Source organism: Dermacentor albipictus, chromosome 4, assembly GCF_038994185.2.
Source record: "Dermacentor albipictus isolate Rhodes 1998 colony chromosome 4, USDA_Dalb.pri_finalv2, whole genome shotgun sequence".
Taxonomy (NCBI): domain Eukaryota; kingdom Metazoa; phylum Arthropoda; class Arachnida; order Ixodida; family Ixodidae; genus Dermacentor; species Dermacentor albipictus.
This window is the reverse complement of record NC_091824.1, coordinates 179,340,142-179,358,983: the sequence shown is the minus strand read 5'-3', so window position 1 is coordinate 179,358,983 and position 18,842 is coordinate 179,340,142. Positions and strand designations below refer to the sequence as shown.

General features: G+C 45.9%; 1 long non-coding RNA gene across 1 annotated transcript in view; it reads right to left on the bottom strand.

Annotated features, from left to right (window-relative positions):
- Positions 1-4,474: 4,474 nt before the first annotated feature.
- LOC135908650 (uncharacterized) overlaps positions 4,475-18,842 on the bottom strand; it is a 49,962-nt gene continuing 35,594 nt past the window's right edge. The window contains exon 2 of the long non-coding RNA XR_010566382.1: positions 4,475-4,719. This is a non-coding gene — a long non-coding RNA (uncharacterized lncRNA). The remainder of the gene's footprint in view (positions 4,720-18,842) is intronic.

The window sequence follows — 18,842 nt, the reverse complement described above, 5'->3', positions numbered from 1 at the left end:
GATGTACGCGAAAAAGTTGTATATATGTATGGGTCCCTTGCTCGAAATAAAGATTGTTGCAAGTTAGCGCCTGCGTGTGTCACGTCTCATCTTCGTCCTTGTCTTTTTAACGCGCTATAAGCCTCACGATGTCTTACCAACAAGCCCAAATCACTGCTTTACGGCAAGGTTACCTCGTAATAAAGTTCTTTTGCAGCAACCATTTTAGAACACAGGTCTTTTTTATCGCTATGGAATTGCATGAGTTTCGTTGAGTCACCAGAGCGTTTCGATCGACGTAATTTGCTCACACGACGTGATGAATGCAAAATGTCCCTAGCCATACAAGGAATTCCAGTGTTTGTTTTCTCTGTTTTTAAAGGAATGAGAAGGTTGATACACATACTGACAAGAAGCTTGTCAAGGTATATCTCTAGTGGTACTTATTACTTCAAACCCATGAAAAGAATCGCATAGGGAGTGTTATTACCAGGAACTCAGTCAGAAAATGTGCGGTTTATATAGCAGGATTTAGGGACGATGCCAGGAACTGGAATTAACACAGCATTGTGGTCAGGCATTCCATCAATAACATCGCATTCTGCTTTAGGTCGCCATTGGTGTCATTACCCAAAAAAGTCGCAGTTTCAAACGAAAAGCGACGCATCAATTGCGATAGCAAATTCGTAGACATCTAGACGAAGTACAGGTAGTTTTATTGGCCGTATAAATTTCGAAACATTCGCTTACCACCCGAATTAACAGGCAGACCTGCTTGACAATTCTGCAGAGTGCACAAGCAAACATGAACACATAACACTCGATGAGCGCAGACACAATCTGTCAAAGCGAGGCGTGAGCAAGTCCAATCGGTGGTACAAATTATTCCGGAGTCACCAACTACGGCGTGCCTCACAATCAAACCGTGGTCTTGGCATGTGAAACCGCGCAATTTTGACCGAGTAAAACAAGCGACTTAGTTACAGCACCTGAAGAACAAAGAGAAGCAGCTGTTGTGCGCGGCGATGCCCTGCCATGGCAGGGCATCGCCGTTTGAGGTGCATCTCAAATACAACGCGGCGACCACTCAGCCCTCGTGTCCTCAAATGAGTACACATGCATGGTGTACGAATATATGCAGTGACTGACCGATGCATGGGCGCGGATTTCCTTCATTAATATTACCTTCTATAGGGAGGAAAAAGGAGGCTCCCAAATTCTCATTACACCTCATAGAGCGGGCGGCGAGTAATAAAACATAAAGGAAAGACGCGCTATTAATTGGGTTAGCGTCAACCACGCCGTCTTCCATCGTTGTCGCCTTTTGCAGACGTTCTGACAAACGCCTATGTGCGAAAAATGATATCCTTAACGATGGAGATGTCTTGCAAGTTGTTCTAGCTTCATTTTTCCTTTCTGGCTCGTTGTTTATGGGTCAGTGACACGTTCTTTTCTTAAATCTTCGTTCGAGGACACTAGGGTCGTAAGGTTCCCTCGAGTGGGAATTCCGGGTAACATATAGACGCCTTATATAGAGAACGATGGGAAGCCGTAACGCTTTTTGTTGTGACTGGACAAAAAGTCGAGACTGACGCGAAGAGGAGCGGTACTCGGTAACGGGAGAGAGGACAGAGATCATTCAGTGTGCGACGACGTGCGCGGGCTCTCAGAGTGCTCAGCACATTACAGCGATCAACGGAAGAGTTCGCGAACGTGACTTGTAAGAAACCACTTCTGCGCCAAACGAAACCCACCAGACGGCGGTTGGAAACGAGCAACTGAAGAAAAGAGATGCGATTGCAATAACAAAGGCAAGCAACCGAGAACTGCGCCCAAGGAATGCGGCGTTTACACGGAGCGATCGAAGAGGCGAAGCAGCGATATGTTAGAAAATAAAATCAACGGCTCTGTTAGGTCGGGCTGCAACCGGTGATGCGAACCTGGTCGGCTACAACAAGGCTGCACCAATTTCCATCTGCTTCCTTTGCCCTGCAGTCCTCCCATCTTTCCAGCCAGCCCACCCTCTGTGGACGGGCATGTTGTGCCTGCCGAGAAGAGGTGGTTTTCTTGTGCGCGAAGTGAAAACGACTAGTTTTTTTTTCCCGGCTACACCACTTTCTTGTTGTCACTTGATATTGCTGAGGCGCTAGCGCAGTGTCAAGGCGTGCCGTGTTGCGCGAAGATTAGGGCGCCGCTGGGACCAGCGGCCACTGCAGGCTGCCCAAATCTCGTTTACACAACAAATAACCGCAGGCAGCGGCGCCGCACGGTGGTTAAACACGGCTGCATGGTTCCAGAAGAATCGAGGTCTGCTCAGCTGGACAAAGCAGAGCTTGGTCGGGTGTAAACAAAGAGAATGTGAGAAGAATGCGCCAAAATTTTCAGCCCACGAAACAATCATCGCAAAACAAATCACATATCACTGACGGTGCGAAGGCTGCGCCAGGCGGTGAAATAGGCGATTCAAGCCAGCCTCCTCCAGCACAGCCAATGAAGTAAGTTATTTGCGTAATGTTAATGAATTTGTTCTCTGGCATTATTTTTGCATTCTTTAAACTTCCTTTCCAAAGTAAAAGGTCATCAGTTCTAGAATTCCCACCTCAATGTCAAAAGAGAGAAAAAAAACAATAGACTGCCACCTTTTGTTCAACCCGGTGTGTCCTTTTCTTTTAGGACTCTTGCCTAGAGAAGCATGATCGACATTATGGTTTCTGGAATTGGGCCCATGGCCTTGGTAATTTGCTTATGCACTTGCATTGCCTTCTTCTAAATCACATAGCACATAGTCAAGTGCGTACGGGCGCTAGCCCTATATTACAGAATAGCAAATATGGCTATGTGAAATTCAAATTTACTGTACGGTACGGTACTACCTATTTTTAGAGTATAGTCTGTAATCTAGGTAGAAGGAACTATTTTTTAAAGAAGTTTAGCAACCCCAGCGCTACTGGGGCAGGTTAGGGCTTGAAAAGATAAGCTTGTGCCTGCTGGCGTTGACAAAGACGTATTCGTCGGGCTTTTGAGGGGTACGCACTCGCTTTACGAAAACAATGCACCACCATCTCGCCACCGAATAGGAAAGAGGACACAAAAGACCATCCTTGCAAGAACTACCTGTGCGTTACCATGGCGAATAGCACCCGTGTGACCCGTGGTCTCGCTGTACATGAACGCGCACGTTCCAGTTCTGCATATCGAAATACAACGGTTTTATCAGGTTTCCAAGCATGCAATGTCCGAACGTGAGCAAATAGAACACGCTTTGAAGCGCTGGCGGCATCTCCATAATCGCATGTCGACCACCTGCCATTCATAGAACCATCTGCTAAGATTAGTTAGCGTTGTTACGATCGGCCTGCAGGGGTAGTGACCTGCAAACCTTTCGCGGCGCGCTGCAGTAGCTTCGATCGTTCTGCGGGAGTGGCGTCCTTCAAGGAAACCGGCGACGCCTGCTAGATTAACCGACCATGCACTTCCTTCGGAGAACTGGAGCCCAAAGTAAAGCTAATCAAACATGCGCCTCCTTCGTCGAGTCGACGGCGCCTGCAAGTCAAGCCACGTTTGGCGGACCGAGTATTGTTACCTGATTCGCCGCCGCGTTCATGGTCTACTTGCAGCAAGAGAGCTTAGCTACTGGAAAAGGGTGTCCTGCGGTGCGTTTTCGCGAGCCCCAGAATTCGTCAGTCTGCTGACTGTCGTGGCGGCTACCCGAGAAGTCAGCTCTGGAATTAAGAGGCGCCCACTGGGGTAAAGCGTGACAACCTGCCTACAAGGACCCGCTCAACTCGTTGGGTTCTGGGAATCCAAAGTGCGTATGTGAGTGTGTGAGCCCTCCCCCTCAAAGGTGAGTCGACTACGCCTCCAAAGACTGTGGACGGTCCGATTGGACGAAGGTTCGAGGGCAGTTTTCCCTCACCTAGAGATCTAGGGAGGACAGAGTGTTCTTATGCAGCGGTGTGCTTGGAGCTTTGGGCTCGTGTGCTGTGTGCTTCGTCTTTCATTCTCCATTTGGGAGTCATGCGAGACTGTTGAAATGTATCGCCTGACTTAATGTATATTTTGTACATAAATCCCGTACTCATAGTTCTCGATGAGAGCAAGTTCCTCCCTACAACCACGTCCCAAGTGTGGGTGAGTTGGACGACGGCATGGGCCAGCTACCACATAGTTCATGCTCGACTACAACCCTTACAATCGGATGCCAGCGGTGAGATCGTCCTCCAAACCTTACAGCGTGCGCACCACCGCTGCTGTATCATAACTTGCGAATTTTATTGCGAGAACAATGATATGGATACTCCTAGCGAATTTTTGCCATTGTCGTCGCCGTCGCCGTGAGGTTCCGTATACGTTTAGGTAACTGTATGCTATATGATGTGCAGTATGTGCGGGTTATATTGTCACATATATCACTGAAGTTACCCGTACCAGGTCTTACATTTCTGACAAAATTATTCCTCAATATTCTGAGAATGGCAGCCCAGAAACAAATGGATGAGTGGATGGAAAAACTTTATTGAGTCCTGAGATACGCGATTATCGTGCAGCGGGCGGCTCCCACGTTGGGACAGGCAGGGCGAGCTTGGCCGCCGCATCGTGGGCTCTGTGGACGGCCCAGATTTGGTCCCCGTAGTCGGGGCTTCGCAGTGAGGTATTCCATCTTAACTAGTCTGCTTGATCTGTGCTTCGTAGCGAGGGGCATCACCATCGCACTTCTGTAAACTGAATCTGCATGAGCATCTAAAGCGGACAAATACGATGTGCGAGGTTACAGCTGACATGAAATCGTTACTATACTTACGATAGTTTTGCAAAACTCTACTCACAAATTTAATATTCTATTCGAAAATTGTCTACAGAACTACATCAAGTTTGTCCGCTTTGAGGTAATGAGATGTCATTTGACACAATCGTGATACGGTTGATTATTACTGATATATAGAGTAAAAAACTTAATATGTAAATTTGTTTCATCAACTTGGCAAATTTCAAAAAAACTTTAGTAAATACACTGACAAACTAAATAAAAAGCTTTCTATGGTTGCTAGGGGTTAGCTATTTCTTGAATATTGTTGAAGTTTATTTGTCCTGCCTGCTTACAGGAACGGGAGCAGAGGCTAAAAGCTACGTAGCCTCACAAAAGGCCTCTGCTCCTATTGCAGTTCGGCACGCAGGCCGATATACATGAAAAAATATTGTACCTCTAATCATTTTGAATAAATGCATCTTTCACAGCAGAGAAAAAAAAGAGCGTAAAGAAAGAGAAATAAACAAAAACAAATATCGGCCAAGCCTTACACATTCACAACATTCACACAACTAAGTTAACACAGATGTGGACATCAGGTGAAGAAAAATAAGACATTTGTATCACGCAATGCGAAATGACAAAGTATGACAAGACAAGAACATTTCATTATTGAAGCACACTCGAAATCATTACGTGTCAGGATGACTTCGCCATGCCGGCACCGGCTTCACTTCTGAGCGGCAGCTGCAACTGAACAGGACGCAGTCTAACCATCTGCTATTTCTTCTAGAGCTCTTGTTTCCTGCTGTCATCTACGGCAGACCATATCTCCATGCCTCTCTGACGCCTGCATACGGCTTAATCCTGCGTGCTGCCCGGCAGGGTTACTGCGCACATACTGCAGGCTGACTTTGCGGCTTTCCTGGACTCGGACCTACGGCGCCTGCGCTGGCTGGGCTGGAGAGGCACATACAGGGGACCATCCCGGCACCGGCTTCACTTCTGAGCGGCAGCCGCAACTAAACAGGACGCAGTCTAACCATCTGCTATTTCTACTATACAGGTTAGCTTTTATACTTTTCACTGCGTCCTATGCTTTGCTGCAGCTGGCACTGAGTAGAGCGCCTCTCGTTTTTGGTCTGTTTTCTGCGATGCCCACCAACATTGAACTCGCTAAAAAAATTGAGCATCCCAAATCACTGCTTAATAATAAGCTTGATTCACGTGTCGACAATCTGGCTGCCAAAATTGGGAAGAGGTTTGATGATCAGGGAATGGGCAACCTTGCTTCTCTAGCTGAAAGCGTGCGTTTCATGAGCGAACAGTATGACACCTTCAAAGCGACATTCAATGAACTGGTAACTACTATCAAAGCGTTAACTTCTCAGAATCAAGAATTAAGAACCAGAATCACAGACATGGAACAGTACAACAGGATGAATAACGTAGAAATTAAAGGCCTTCCATCATCACAAGGAGAGCAATGCTCTGCGATCTTGAAGGTTGTCGATGCAATTCAGTGTCAATTTCTTCTGGAGGCATTGACATAGTTCATCGTGTGGCCAGCAAGATGTCGGACATAAACATCATTGTTCGTTTTTGTGCACGTAAAAAGAATGAATTTCTTCGCAAGGGTCGCAAAGATCGTCTGCGATGCTCCCACATTAGCTTTTTCGGCAGAACAGATAGTCCCATTTACATTAACCAACACCTCACGGTCGACAACACACGTTGATTCAACAAGGCCCTTGCACTGCAAAAAGAGAACAGCTGGCAGTTGTTGTGGTCTGAAAATTGCCAGTTTAAATACCGTAAATCAACCGATAGCAAGGTCTTCCGAATGAACGCGGAGGCGCAGTTTACTGCTACATTTCCTGTCCTGCGGAGTGATTGCACACTCGTCCCTCAATACTTTTCATCATGTCATTACTATCACCAGCCCAAGTCAAACCATTGCTTACATCGTCTAATATTTCTATTCTTCATATCAATGCACGAAGTTTGCGCAAGAACCATGATACCATTTTTGCATTTATCGACTCACTTAATCATTTGTTTTCATTTATTTGTGTTTCGGAGACGTGGCTTGATAATGCGGATAGCAATTTATACCGTTTTTGTCCATACCAAGCAGAATGCTGCCATCGTATTTTGGATCGATACGGTGGTTCCGCTATATTTATTTCACCTCATATAAATATAGGCGTAGGTTTCATCTTTTTCTTAATTTAAATCACTGAATAGGTATGGATTGAAACTGACTTAGAGCTGAATTATCCTAATGGTAACTGTTTCATTCTTGGTTGCGTGTTTCGCTCCCCTTCTTCACCTAACTGATTTTCTGGGTGAACTCTCGACAGTTTTGAAAAAAAAAATTGTCTTGAAAATAAGCAAGTCGTAATTTTCGGTGATATTACCACTGTTAAGAACGGCCTGCTGAGGCGCAAGTTTTGCCAGCCAGGTGCGAGAGCGGCATCGACTTTTTCTAGAAGGCCACCATCATCCTCTAGCCAAATGGCGTCACTAAGTCTACTGTGTCCGGAGGACTAGACGCCGCGTCCTCGTCTCTTCGTCGCAGGATTGCCGAGATGAGTTCGACGAACCAGGCTTTGTGACTGAACACACCACCACCGACCCGGTCTGCCGTGAGCAAGGGAGTTCCCAAGGGAACGTATTTGGAGGCCCCGTCCCATGCAGCGTTCCTGACGTAAGCCTCGAGTACTGCGAAGACCATCGGACCTCGGTGGGGTCCGTGAAACCGGTGTGAAAGCGTGCTCCGGACCGTGAAACCGGTGCGGAAGCCCTCCCGCTCAAAGGTGGCTTGTCTACTGATCGAACATTTCCCTCACCTAGGGATCGAGGGAGGACCGAGTGTTTATAAACCGCTGTTGTGCGGCTGCTCAGTCTACGTTCTCTCGCAGTCTTGCTAGACTGATGAACTGCAACGTCCTTACGTAGATACTGTATAGAAACCCATATTTCTCGTTCTCGATGAGAAGCAGTCCTTCCCTTCAACAACACCCTCAGCGTGGATAAGTTAGACGACGGCATGGGCCAGCTACCATCTAATTCAAGCCCGACTCCAATCTTGACAACTGGTTACGAACGGTTCAATTGACCTCCCAATCCTTACACCACCAACTTACTTGACGTCGACAACGGAAATGTAACAGCTTATACAGACTGTTTTGCTGGTTTCTGACTGGAATCATTAATTATCTCTCCTACTAGGTGTTCTACTCACGGTATCAAAACGCTTCTTGACCATGCTTTAACTAACATCGCTCCAACTCCAAACTCTGGTGTCACAGATACTAAGATCCCAGACCATTTCCCAATATTTATATTCTACCGTCGATTAGTAAAGTTGAGAAATTATTTTGTAAGCGCCCAAATAATTACTTAAAAGATTAATTTCTTACAATATTCTCAATTTGGTTTTCGCGCTGGCAGTTCGACTAACTTAGCTTTAATATCCCTAACCGACTACATGCGTCACTCGATTGATACGGGTAACTTCGTTGGTTCGGAATCCTTGGACTTTACTAAAACTTTTGATACAATTAATCACAAAATATATTTTACTAAGCTAGATGCCCCGGGAATTAGCGGTCGAATACTAAAACTCCGAATAGTTACCTGCACGATAGAGAACAGTTTTTTTTAGGTGCTTATTCTGATACTAACGTTATTAACCAAGGTGTACCACAAGTCTCCAAACTAAGTCTCTTACTATTCTCTCTGTATATTAATGATTCACCCACGTGTCTTAAGTCGGCACATTCTGTACTATATGCAGACGACACTCCTATCACGTTGCGTTACAATTCTTTAACAAACTTAATCCTTAAACTAAACAATGAGCTTGACCATATTGTTGCATGGTGTTCGTCTAATCATTTAATTATCAATCCTTCAAAAACTCATTTGATGATTTTCCGTTCTAGCCTAAGAAACCTGGCTTGCCTGAGATAACTCTAGATGGTCACCACATTCGCGTCTCCGACTGTGTATCCTTTTTGGGCATCAAATTAGATTCTAACCTAAAGTTTAATCAACACATTGCTTTCATTAAGCAAAACTGCACCTTCGATATTAGAGCATTAATCAAATCAAGAGCATATTTTTACAAGACGCATTATTAGCATTATACTTTGCCTTTATCTTCAATCACATTAATTATGGCATTTTTTCCTGGGGAAACATATATAACACATATCTCGTTTATTCAGCACTTAGAAAACCAAGCAATACGCATTATCACTAACAATTGGTTTTTCACGAGTGCTACTCTACTACTTCGTGAAAATAACATCCATGTTGTAACGAAATCGTTCAATTATCATCTAATAATTGTATTTTATAAATTACTTACTAAACAGGTCTCACTAATTCATTGATTCCAGGCTCCTCATCAATAACAATAATACCAGGTTTGCATGTAACTACAATCTTCCACTACCTATGGTTCATTCTAACTATGGGCAAATAACATCTTCATTCGCTGATATAAAACTGTGGAATGGTTTACCCATCAGCATTAAGTATTCATCCTTTCATACATTTAGTCATGCCCTTAAGCTGTTTTATATGTATAATTACGTTTACATCATTCATTACACTACTTTTACCATTTGTATGTATTGACACCTTTATATGCACTAGAGGCTTGTACAAAAACAATTTGGTTTCGGTAATTTTATTTTTCTATGTTGTATTTTCGCGATGGTGTTTGTTTCTTTTAGTTAGCTTGCTGTTCTTTAATACATCTCTCCATTGTTGTTATTAACCGAGGGTCTCATTGCCATCTTTGACTTTGGGACCCTCGTCTGCATATTGCCTCTTACCAATAAACTGAAACTGCTGTTGTACATTGTACCCGCTGATTTACTCTGAAATGTTCCAGGCTTCTTTTGCATAACCCATTGTAAAAGCTTGAAATAGTAGATTTGCGTTACTTTTGGCATTGAATATTTTTCAAAAAGATGTTTAGTTTTCAAGTCTCTGATAAGGTCATGATATTGTTCGAATGCTCGCAGAACTCTCTTCTGCAGAATTATTATATTTTGATCATTTGTGTAGTTGTACCCCATACCAAAGTACACTATGTTACTCCAGAATAGAACAGCGCTTAATACAATTCATTTTGTAACCATTTTGGCAAGACTGGGCTGGGTTTGTACACGTATCCAACATTTCTACTAAATTCTATTGCTAGTTTTTCTACATGTGTGTCCCACGTCAAGCCTTCAGTAAACCAAACTTCTAAAAATTTCTGGGTCTTTAACTGCTCTGTCTGCCCTCAAACACAATAGTTGTCTTACATTTACGTGACTAATTGATTAAAGCAAATATGTATTTCGTTTTACTGATATTTAGTTGCAATTTATTTGTAGTAAGCCAGCCTGCCTGGTTATTTAGGTAATTATTCACTTGGTGCTCAAGTTTTTGAATGGATGTACCACTGAAAAAAATATTAGTGTCGTCCGCATACATTATGAGCTTGGAAGAACAATGTATGTCACTGAGACCCTTTATACATATTATGAACAACATAGGGCCGAGTATTGACCTTTGCGGTGCTCCTCTGGTTATAGTTGCATAAGCTGATGCGCTGTTATTTATGCTAACGTATTGCTGGCGGTAAGCGAGATAGTTTTTCATTAAGTTAAAAACCCCTCCACGCCCGCCATGCTTGCTAAGTTTGTACAGGAGGACTCCATGACATACCGAACCAAATGCCATCCTAAAATCTACAAAGAAACCCAATGTGTAGAGCCTATGTTCAATGTATTTCATTAGGTCATGTTTAATATACAGAAGGGCTGCTTCCCAGGATATATTTTTCTGGACGCCATACTGTGTCTCACTGATCACATCGTACTTAGTAAAGAATTTGTACCATCGAGCGTTTATCGCGTTATCAAATACTTTAGATAAAACTGGAATAACGGAGATTGCTCTGCAGTTTGTAAATTGTCGTTCATCACCTCCTTTAAGAACCGGGCAAACTCTGGCTATTTTTAAGCGGTCTGGGGAGACACCAGTTTCAAATATTCTATTAATTATATAAGCGATGTTTGGGGCTATAATACTGGCTACGTATGTTAAAGGAGTTGACTTAATTTCGTCGACACCGGCCACTACATTATTCTTGATCTGGTATAATAATTGCATGACTTCATCCGATGTCACAGGAGTTTATGCCACAGAATTTGTAAGGCTGAGTTCATTTAATGTAGAATAAGGTATCGTATTGCTATCGATTTGTCTTCTGCACTTGTCACAAAATATTCGTCCATCTTAGTAGCAGCGTCCTTATCCGACAAAATGCCTGAACTGGTTTGTATGCATAGCGGTGAAGCCTATCCTTTCTTAGTCATTAGGTTTTTTACTTCGCACACCCTGCTAGGGCGATTTTTTACGCTCGCAAATAGTTGTTCATTGTACCTTTTCCTCGCGTACTTTAACTCAGTCGTCAATTTATTTCTACATTCCTAAATTCAGGAAGTGTCACTAAATTTCTAGATTGAACGAAATCGTGGTACATTTTATATTTCGTCACGTAATTTTCTATAGTCTTGTATCAACCCACGGCTTTCTTGCTCGTTTTGGCCGCTGGTTTATTGCACTCATTGGGAATCATCGATTATAGCAGGCTTAAAAATTTCTGAAAAAATGCCTCGTATGCTGCATTGGGGTAACTTTGTTCCAACACGCATGCCCAGTCGATCAAGTGGTTATATGAGCGAAACATTTCTAAGGGGTCAGCACTAATGGTGCGAGATGAGACTACCACTTTATTTTTGCGTTTAACCTGCACACTTGGAAGAAAAAATCCGCAGTCGATCGCTTATATCAGCGGTTAGCGATACAATGTGCCGAATGAATGTTCGTTACACATATGTCGAGCCCTTTGATATTGTTACAATCTTTCTATGCCCCGTACCTCCACCAATAAGTTACAGGGATGGTGGAAGTACAGAAAGATTGTATTTACAATATATATATAAAAGATGAGTCAGGGTAGTTAAGATGGCTGACCATCAACAACACGCAGCAGCCAGCCATCTTCTTTTTCTCTCTTCTTTCATCCTTCCGTAACACTACGCATTGAAACGAATGGCGCACTGGCTGCCGAAAACCATGATTTCTCAGTGCCCATGCATTTCAACGGGAGCTACAGCTTCGTGTCTCAACCATAATGCCCGCTGCAGTTTACATGACTTCCGGCAATCGAGCCGTGCGGGCCGTCGCACCCGGCACAGCTCGACGACGGCCCCAGCACGTCTCGCAATGAAACAGAGTTGCTAGGAGACCATGCACAATAGCTCCTGGTCTGCTTGCGGGCAGCCCGTGTACACTGCGCCCGGTGTCTGGCTCCAGAATGCGCATACTGCACACCGTTCTGCACGCTTCTCTTTCTGCCTACTCTATCTGAGGAGTGAAGAAAAATGTCACAATTGAGCCATCAAGGCGAAGCAGTAAATTCTATAGCACCATGTTCGAATATTGCTCCAAGTGCGAGACTCGTTGCCATAGTGGCAATATCAATTGAAGTAAACTTACGCTAAATAAGTAAAAACTAGCTATTGTGCTAGCGGTCCTCTGTTCGAATCCTGCCGTCGGACAATTTCATTTATTTATATATTTGTGGTATTAATTGAAGCCATCGTGCCTCTTAGCGACTTTACCTCCACTTTTCCGTATCAGGTACGTTTCAAAGCTTTTTCCTGGGCCGATCCCGGAAGTAGACAACAACCGCGTCAATAAAATTACACAGTTTTCACGTTTAAGCTCTATTATCGTTTCGCACTTTTGATGTTTAAGTCTCAGAAGATTTAAGATAAAAGGCATCCGCTGTCGGTGTTTTCTTTCATGGCATTTGTTTGTGGGCTCGCATTCTCAAAATGCTGAGGAATAATTTTGTCAAGAATGTAAGACTACATGGTATAAGCAACTTTAGTTAAAGAATGGTGTCGCAATATAACCCGCATATACCGTATGTCATATAGCATGGCATGGCATATAGCGTACATATACAGGAATATACAGCGTGTTTCAAGCAACTTGTGCTTTTGGAATTTTAAGAATTTAAAAAAAGTGGTTAGCCGCAGCTGAATGAAACCAACGGCATATGGTTTGCCATCATGTGGCGCTACTTAAGAGTTTTTTTATATTGCGCTAAACTAGTTAATGAACTAAGATGAATAACACAAACTGCTTAATATTAACTTTAGGGCGAAGTGCGTTTCGTTGCGTTGTAGGGTTTGTGCAGAAACGACCGATCCAATTTTTTGCGGCAACGTACAGGCGCCGACAAAATTGGTATACTCCACGCAGTGGGAGCCGGAGCAACGGCAAACTAGAGTTACTGTATATGCTACCGCAGGTAGCAGAGTTGCGCGTCTGTTTTATCACGCCGCTAGCGCCCCTATTGGCAGAGCGTCATCACGTGGTAGTCAAGCAACCGTGCATTGCGGAGAAGCAGATGCCCGGGCCAATTTTTGTATTTCCCGACGCCGCCGCTGCAGCGAACTGGATTGACACAAGTTATCGCCAGTCAAATTCAAAGCGAATCCGGCCGATCTTGGCGTTCCCTGTTCGCGTGCGCGCTAGCTGCGGATCAACAACACAACGCGCGCAGCGCATCTCACAGTTGGTTCATCGCAGTGTCCGCGCAGTGCCATCGGAATGATATAATGACCGGGTGCTCCGCTCCCGTCTGCACGAATCGCTCTGAAAGCGGAAAAGCTTTTTATTCGATCCCATTCAAACCCATGCACCACACTGCTTTCACAGAACTGTCATAAAAAACCAGCTCACATTTTCAGGATAATGCACTGCTTTGGTTGCTGTCTGAACATAAAAGAGGTTACACAACTAAGTAAAGATATTTCATCTAGTACTGCTTATGTGAAGCAGGATGCAAGAGGAATTAATGTCGTTATTTACCATATGGTAAGGGCCTTTACTGTGTTTTGCATTATTACCCATATTGTAGCTATGTCAATCCTGTGAAAGAAAAACTTTCACTACACTCCCACAGAAGGTTACTTTTCGAATCCCTGCAGTGAAAAGGCACATAATGAAGTGGCACTTGAAGGTGTGGCTGATATCCAGTGCCTGCTAGTAGGTGGGTACGTTTCTACAGCAAATTTAATGGGGCACCAGAGTCGAAATACTAATGGTTGGTCATTTATTCACCAGTAATATTTAAGACTGCCTACACGTTGAGAGCTTAGGCACATAAACAGGCATGCCTATTGCAATATCCAGTGTCCAGTGAAGCGCCGGATTATGGGCCCAGTGCCGCGTGCTGGGGTGCTGGGCAGGCGTGGCGTACTGGGAGGCACTGGGTACTGGTGCGAAAAACAGCTCTAGCGCGTTAAATACGTGGTGCCTGGACACCGTATATATATATTTTTTGAGAACAGAAAAAAACGGAGAGCATTTTGGCGCAATAAAAAAAACAAAAGCTCCGACCAGGATTCGAACGTCGGACCTGCAAATTCTAAGCCCGGTACTTTACCACTACGCCACGCCAGAAGCCGAATATCGGCGCATAATTTTCTACGTCAAGGACCAAGAAGCAGTTCTAGTTTCACAGAGAGAAGCCTCGCTCAGTCATAGTAGATGCGCTATCGCCCAGCAACTAAAGCTCACGCCTGTGCCACAAAGAAAATTTTGCTGTCCATATTCATTAGCTTGCTCGGAAGTGCCACAACACCGATTTTCACTTGCGATTTGCATTTTAACTTCGAAAAAAGTCCTAAATGAACCACCGACCCGGGACGCTGTATGGGCTGTTACTACCGATTTGGATAGCCGTTTGTTGTTCTTCATGCGAAGGATATGCAACGTTTTCTTAATTCAGTGATGCCTTTCAGTCGGCACGTCTGTCTATTCATATATCTTCGTCAGAGAAGCGCAGGCTAGGACTGTGATCCTTCGGCGACAGCACATATATACCTGTGTTCATGACGCGTCACATCGGCGCTCATCGCTACTTGTGCTGTTTGTGCGCTCATGCTACTTGTGTTCATTTAAGGACACTGATGCGAAAGCTGAAATATGGTGATTTATCCTTGTTAGACTTCTTGATTCCTGAGCCTAAACGCGTCGAGAGCGTGCAGTGGACTCGGCGGATACGCTTGGCATAAGCTGCGGTGGGGACCGATCTCGGCGCCTTTTCTTGGCGATCTTATTCAGTCAGCTGTTTCGATGCACTTTGTTTGCGATTAGGCGGAAAAGCAGTCCACAAGCGATGCAAAAGCGCTCACGGTCGATCGACAATATGGTAGGCAAGTCGCCTGCAAAAACAGAGTGCGGCTTCGCCGCATAGATTTGGTTGCTTGTCAGGCAAGATGGCGGACCTACGCGCAACTCTGCTACCTGTGGTAGCATATACAGCAACTCTACGGCAAACTGCATCACAACGCCATCTACAGGCAGCATCTGGGATCGAGACAGCCAATGGGTGCCCTTTATTATCTGCAGGCATTGGCCATTCGCTGTCTCGATCCCAGAAGCCGCCTGTAGATGGCGTCGCGATGCAGTGTGCCGCTGTTCCGGCTCCCGCTGCGTGGAGTATACCACTTTTGTCGGCACCTGTACATGCTGCGTGATATTTTTTATGCGTTGCATATTGCAATCACTCAGTTCAGCCCTTGGGCGCGGCCGGGCAGCCACCATTGACCTTGAGTGCAACCACGTGACGTGACGTCACGACAGCCGGAGGAAAAGCTGGGCCCCAACTCGCGCGGTCGCGCGCGGCCACAGCCACCACCTGACTCCCGCTCCTCCCGCTAGGGGCGCTGCGTCGGCGCGTGACGTCACGGAGGAAAAGCTGGGCCCCAACTGGCGCGGTCGCGCGCGGCCGCATATTGCGCGGCCGCGCAATATGCAACGCATTCTTGGCTTAACCAAGCTACGCCAGGCCATTTTTTTTCAGTGTTTGAAGAAAACCCGGGAAATAAGAAATAAAAACACGTGACTGAGCTCATACGCTATCGTATCGCAACGCTATCAATCGTGGTCCGTGCCAAAGAAGCGCGCGCGCGGACCATGGCGAAATGAGAGGCTGTTGTTCTAGGCACCGCTTTTACAGTGCGTCAGCGTCTTTGGCGGTGGCACACCGAAAGGAAGCGCTGTCATCGCAGATAAGCGATAGACGACGCACGGTTGAGAGCGCTGCAATGCGATTCACCTGCAGGTGCTGAGCGTTGACCGTCTGAATTCCACTTCAAAAACGGGACCGATTGTACTACCAGGTGTGGAAGTTGGTAATGGTGTTGGAGTCGCAGCCCACGAGGTGCACACCGAAGACCCGCTCTTACGGAAACATTGGCAGCCAACGGTTTTTGCGTTTACTCAAATCAAAGTTGAAGTCCCCGGTGAACACTAACGGCATCGTAATTACACTGCTGCAGACGCAGCCACGGGTCAATGACCCGGGGGCATATTGAGCGAACCTGAGCGCAAAGAAGTGTGATTTCGTTTTGTGTGGCCAAGAGACTAATGTAGAAAGCGGTCAGTAGAACGTCGATCTCCCCATACTTGAGTCGCACAACGCATTCGTCAGCAACGCCGTCAACCAATGAGCACCTGGCTTCGTAATCTGGTGGTAAAGACAACATTGCCGGTCCAATGGATCGGTAATGTTGTCCATCCATCCATCCATCCATCCATCCGTCCATCCGTCCGTCCGTCCGTCCGTCCGTCCGTCCATTAGTGCCTACGGAAGTCAACGCAGCGTTGACACCGGATGCTGCGGATCTACGAAAGGCCCCGCTACGACTACCTGACAGACCGAAGTAATGATGAAAAGGGCCACCGTCGAACGCTACCGAGGAGCGGCGCCGACCTCGGATTCCCAGGTTGCTGTACTGTAACATATTCCATGCCATCGGAGGTGGGAGCGCATCGGAGGTAGGAATGCGTCGGATGTGGGAGTGCTGCACAACGATGCGATATCATGGGCGAGCCATTGCGATCGGTTCAACGATTGTGATTGGCCACGGTACAGTCATGAGATTACCTGGTTGAGTCGTCTAGGGAAGACAACGGTATTAAAAGCGGTGATTTTTCTTGCAAAGGCTGACCTGTCCAGACGTGAACTCGAGACGCTTAACATGCTCCTGCATGGAGTGCTCTTCCGTAACTGGAGCCGTGTAACTAATGTCAAATAAGCCCCTTTTCCTTCATTCCTACTACCGGACGTATTCGTCGATGGGCTTGATGTATTCCTTGCCCTAACGCCACCTCGAGCCACAACAACCTTTACCTGTTCTGAAACTGGTAAGATAAGATTCTGAACGAGAAAGGGCTGAAGTTCGGGGAGGCTAGCGTGATGGCACTATCGAGATTTTGTCAAAAGCTCGTGCGTTAACTGCAAAAGCATTCGCGGAAATGGCACTAAGTGAGGTGCATGGCTATTCGAAACCTCAGAAAGCGGAGCACGAGAATGCCGCCGCGTTGTAACCGCATGAGTTTGGATCTGCGCAGGCAGAGGTCCCAGTAGTGGCAGCAGCCGACTTATTGGAAGAACAGTCGCCAGATTTGTTTATAGTGCCTACGTCGGAAAGCCTACAGCTGCTGTTAAATGTAGACAGTTCATCCTTGAAGTCCGAGCAAAACAAGATCCCCAGCCAGCGGAACATCCGAAGCAACCTAAACGAAGGTGAAGCACGAAAGAAATGTGAATTTTCATGAGAGGCGGCCTACTGTAACGAAAGTAAGCATCTCGCAAGGGTGTCACATTTCAGCATCTGATCGTGCCCAAGCTTAATGACAGGATCTCTTGCGCTCGTCGCACGGAAGCTCTCGGGCTAGTCACTTAGATGCCACGAAAACTAAGCATCGACTATTGCAGGATTATTAATGCCAAGGTTGCTTCCGCGACGCAGATCAATCTGTAGGCACTTGCGACGCATGTCAGCGCCAGCGCATGGGGAAGCCGGTTCAAAAAGGCAAGAGCGCCGATGAAGCTAGTGTGGATCATCGCTGAGCCATCTCGCCGGCTTGTAGTCGACACAGTAGGACACTGAGCTAAAGTGGCTGCGATACGAGATTTCCCGCGGCCTCGCACAAAGACCGATATCTGCTCATTCTTAGGGGTCGCCGAGTACTATCAGCAGTAGATACCTAGGAATTCTGAGCTAGCTAGCACTAACTGATGCTCTTCGAAAAACTGACCCACAGAGTGTCCTCTGGAATGAAAAGAAAAGAAGAATCCTCTTTCGGCGCCCCGAAGAGCGCACTGACGAGTTAGCAGGTGCTAAGATCGCCGGACTACACGAGGCGATTTGTGGTTCAATGCGATGCGCACGAGCGAGGCGTGGGCGTCGTATATAAGCCAAAAGGGAGAGAGCGAGGAGGAACACTCCGTCCTTTACGTAAGTCGGAAACTCGCTAGTCGAGAACAGGCGTACAGCGTTACTGAGGAAGAATGCGCATGTCTCGTACGAGCTGTTCAGAAATTGTCTTGCTATCTTGCGGGCACGAGGTTGGTCATAGAAACGCATCAACGTATTCCAAAGATGGCCGTCTCCTGCTCTGGAGTCTCGTTTCACAGTAATAGTCTTTTCAGATAGGCTATAGGAAGGGGACTCGCAATGGCTGTGTCGATTGCTTGAGTCGAGGCCCCTAGATCGAGAACCAGTCTCAAACATTTCATGAAACTGGTGCTTTTTTTCCTGACGTAGGATTAGAAGACTTATTTTGGTGTATGCAGTTGAGTCATGTCTCGTGAAGCGCATAACAAATTCATGTATGTATTTAGTGCTGCTTTAAGATCTGTAAAACTGTCACTTTTGAGAGGAAATAAGCCTGGCGGAGCTCAGCGAGAATTGGTCTCGCACTTGTTTGCTCAGCGACTGAGCTTAATAGTGACAGTACGGTTGGTTGACCCTTTCTCAACGCATCCTTGTACCCGCCACCTGTCCCTGGTGATCTCAGCCACCTTTCCAAAAGGCGACAAAGCAGCGTGAACGTCGTCGTCAGGTACACCGTGAAGGAGCCAGTAGAGCTTGATACGGACGCCTCTGTCACACGGGTCGACGACCACACAGCGGTGTTCTTTGACATCAAAAGCGACTGCAGCGATAATCCT